A 3,863-nucleotide genomic window follows, 5' to 3' on the forward strand; every position below is an offset into this window, starting at 1 on the left:
GCCCCCCACCCCCACCCCCCACCCACCCCAAAAAAAGACAAAGCCTCTAACATGTAAGCTGGTACCAATATGATTGAAGATATATGTATAAGCTTATATTACATGGAAAAATATAGCTGGTTACTAATATCACAAAGATATTTATAAGCTTACACTTACAATGTTACATGGAAAAGCATGTTTAGCTTTTCATGAAATTCCTTAGAACTAAAGTCTAAAACTTATTTTCTAAATCTTAATTTAGTCTCGAATTCATAAACTGAATTCTTTCAAACTACCCATTTTACTTAATATAATGAAACCACATCTCCCATTCTATGGTCATATAACATGCTCCCTTGAAATTTAATGTTTACTTACTTTGTTTACAAGCTCACAAAGTTCGTATTAATTTTGCCCGTTGCAACCGCTAGCGTTGAGGGTATTTTTAGCTATATATTGTGAAAACTGAAGTGCTTGGATAGACATAGTTGAGCACTAAATTGTTTCAACTACATCTAAAATTCGACATGCATACTTGGTTAGACAACGTTGCAACACCAAAAGATTGTTGCAACAATAAAATACACCAAAAGAGAGTGTTGCACTTGCATCTGCATTAAATTAAAGAGTATTGCAATATGAGGAGTTGGAACTACATGAGGCTGCAATTATATTTGTTGAATCATAAACTTTTAACCAAACACATTTAATCTGATGTTTTTAATACTATTAGTGATAGTGCAAGCAACGATTTAAAAATATATATAATTTCGAGCTTGAGAGTTGGGAGTACTCTTTTTCTATCAACAATCATTTAATACATAATATTTGAATGGGGGTTTTCAAATTAGAGACCCAATCATTTCTCTAAAAAATCTTGATATCGTCGAGTATGATTATTGATATAATTGTTTTCGTAAATTCTTTTAAGAGAAGAAACAAATGTGCCCCTCCCCCCCAACCCACAAGCCCGCAGAAAAAAACCTTGAATTCTTGGCTGTCACTGTTGTGAGGTTCATGTGCGTACAACAAAACTTGAAAATCGAGAATCTAGATACAATATAGACGCAACCAAATGCTTGTGCGAATGTTCTTAATCTATAACATGGTTATATAAGGCCACAATGGTTAAAAAACAAAATAACTTGAATAATACCAAATATTTCCAAGTAATGAAAATCAATCATTATCAGAGTAAACTTTTTTTTGTTGAAGGAAATGGGAAAGAAAAATACAAATACATCTATGAGACATTGGAATTGTAAAACCGTAATTGATGTTTAAGATATGTATCCGCTCAGTCTCAGACACATCTCTAAAAGTATAAGTTTTAAATTATTAAATTTTCGATATGTCACGAAAGCATATGACAAGTATCCATCAAGTATAAAAGTGTCCAAGTACCACCCTTGTATCAAATAGAAATACATCACAACTCTTGTATAAAGCATAAAAATAACAAAAACACATGACAGGCAGACCTATAAATGGGTCGGACTCAGAATTGGATCAATAAATATTGTACTAATTAAATGATCAAGCGTTCATATCTTTTCACTTAAATATGTCAACTGGAAAGAAAATTGATTAATGATGGACTAATAAAACTGCATCTGCAGAGTATCAAAACCAAAGACATTTTTAAAACATCAATCTAACAGAGGTCCCATGATTCCACTTTGCCAGTTCCACTTTGCCAGAACTCTTTTCTATTTAGGAGAATATTGCTGCACCAAGCTGCATGAGTCACACAAATAATCAGAGGTAATGCCCCAACAACTGGTTTTCAAAGTTTAGTGAAGGTCTCCCTCCCTTACCAGATCTCTTTTCTCTTTAGGAGAATATTGTCGTATCCTTCGCACTGACTTACTTTGGTTAAGGTTTTCTTAAGCTTCAAACAGTTAAGGACTTCCCAACTACAAATATTCTGGTAAAGAATTTCTTAATCTTCTCAACTACACTAACATAAAATTTTAAAAAGTTAAAATTTTAATTAAACAAACAGTTTAACATTCAATAAACATGCAAAGCAATTATGTTTAACTTAAATGACTAACTGAAAAATTTTTATAACAGAGACACCACAAAAAGGACATTGCACACCGCTTTAGGATGCCTTTACTAGTAAGACGTTCAGCAATACTGAACTATGTACCTCAGAAAGAAGTTCACTATCATCCACTGCATGAAGATCCAAAAGGCCAGCTCCAAATTCCCCTCTTAGGTCAGGTGAGTAAAAGCCATCTGCTGCACCAGATGGTCCAAAACTTTGGGATGTAGGTGTATATGGCTCCGAGGCAGATTCTCCATTAAAATTCAAATTGGACAAATTTTCAAAACAGTCCTATTCGGAAAAAAACGACCCGTTTCGAAGTTATTTTTAAAAACCGACCTGGTTTCAGCCCTGTCGCTGAAACCGGGTCAGTTTCTGAAAAAAAATTTACGAGACTTCACGGGAGTTCAACACCCGTGAAGTTTAGCATATTTTTAAACTTCACGGGAGTTGAACTCCCGTGGAAATTAAATTCTTCAAAAATCTTCACGGGAGTTCAACTCCCGTGAAGATTTATTCGAGTATTAAAAACTCCACGGGAGTTCAACTCCCGTGGAGTTACAGGCCAAATTTCCCAGAGAATCGCTTTATGGGAAATTAAAGCCAGTAACTCCACGGGAGTTGAACTCCCGTGGAGTTTCGACCTCCACTATATAAGCACGGGCGTACTCGTGAAGAGCCCCGATCTCACTTCTCACGCCGCCGTCCCAAACCTTAGCCCTCTCGTCCCAACCGCCGCCGCCCCAGGCAATTTCCGATCGTCGTCCCCATTTCCGACCGCCTCCCCCCATTTTCGACCGTCGGAACCGCCCCTATTTCCAACCGCCATCGCCGGCAGTCCCGATCCCGCCGTTGTCGCTAGAGTTCGACAGATTGAATGTAAAATCCTCCAAAAAAAATTTATTCTCTTAATTTCTTGTATTTTCTCACTATTTCATGGTGAGATTTTAGAATTTCATTGTGAATTATTTATGAATTTTGTGAAGAAAACTTAAATAATTTTGTCGATTTAATTGTGAATTATTTATGAATTTTGTGAAGAAAACTTAAATAATTTTGTCGATTTAGAGGGGAAATTATCAATAATGTAAAAATTAGTGTTACTGGGGAAATTATCAATAATGTAAAAATTAGTGTTACTACATATGTATGACATCAATTAGATTTTAGAATTTTGTGAATAATTTATGAATTTTGTGAAAATAAATTAAATAACTTTGTGGATTTGGAGGTGAAATTATTAAAAATATAAAAATTAGTATTACTACATATGTATGACATCAATTAAATTTTAGAATTTAATTGTGAATAATTTATGAATTTTGTGAAGAAAAATTAAATAATTTTGTGGATTTGGAGATGAAATTATAAAAAATATAAAAATTAGTGTTACTACATATGTATGACATCGGTATATGAATTTGGGTAAAATTATGGTTCCCTAAAATTGATATAGGATTTAATGGTAAGTAACAATCAATTTTTAAAGTCTTTTCGTGTAATATTGTTTTTAAATTTTTTACTCTTCAGATGTAACGATGAACGATCGAATCGTAATTCTTTGTTCTTATGATGGGAAGATTAACTAACTCGAAAATAATATGCCCGTTTATGAAGGAGGTCCGACGAGACCGTTATTTATAACTAAATCGTGTACTTTCGATGAGTTGGTTAATGAATTACACAAACTTACATTAACCAACTCACATGAGTATCACCTCAATGTTATTTGTAATTATCCTGTTGTGGAGAACAAGACAAGCGGCATTCAAATATCAAGTGACTACGATATGGGTCTCATTGGAGTCTTACATGACGAGAAGCGTTC

The 3,863-nt window shown here is 34.1% G+C and overlaps 1 pseudogene; it reads right to left on the minus strand.

The window, feature by feature from the left end:
* LOC109831415 overlaps positions 1-2,826 on the minus strand; it is a 29,620-nt pseudogene extending 26,794 nt beyond the window's left edge.

The sequence above is a fragment of the Asparagus officinalis genome, chromosome 2, assembly GCF_001876935.1.
Source record: "Asparagus officinalis chromosome 2, Aspof.V1, whole genome shotgun sequence".
Taxonomy (NCBI): domain Eukaryota; kingdom Viridiplantae; phylum Streptophyta; class Magnoliopsida; order Asparagales; family Asparagaceae; genus Asparagus; species Asparagus officinalis.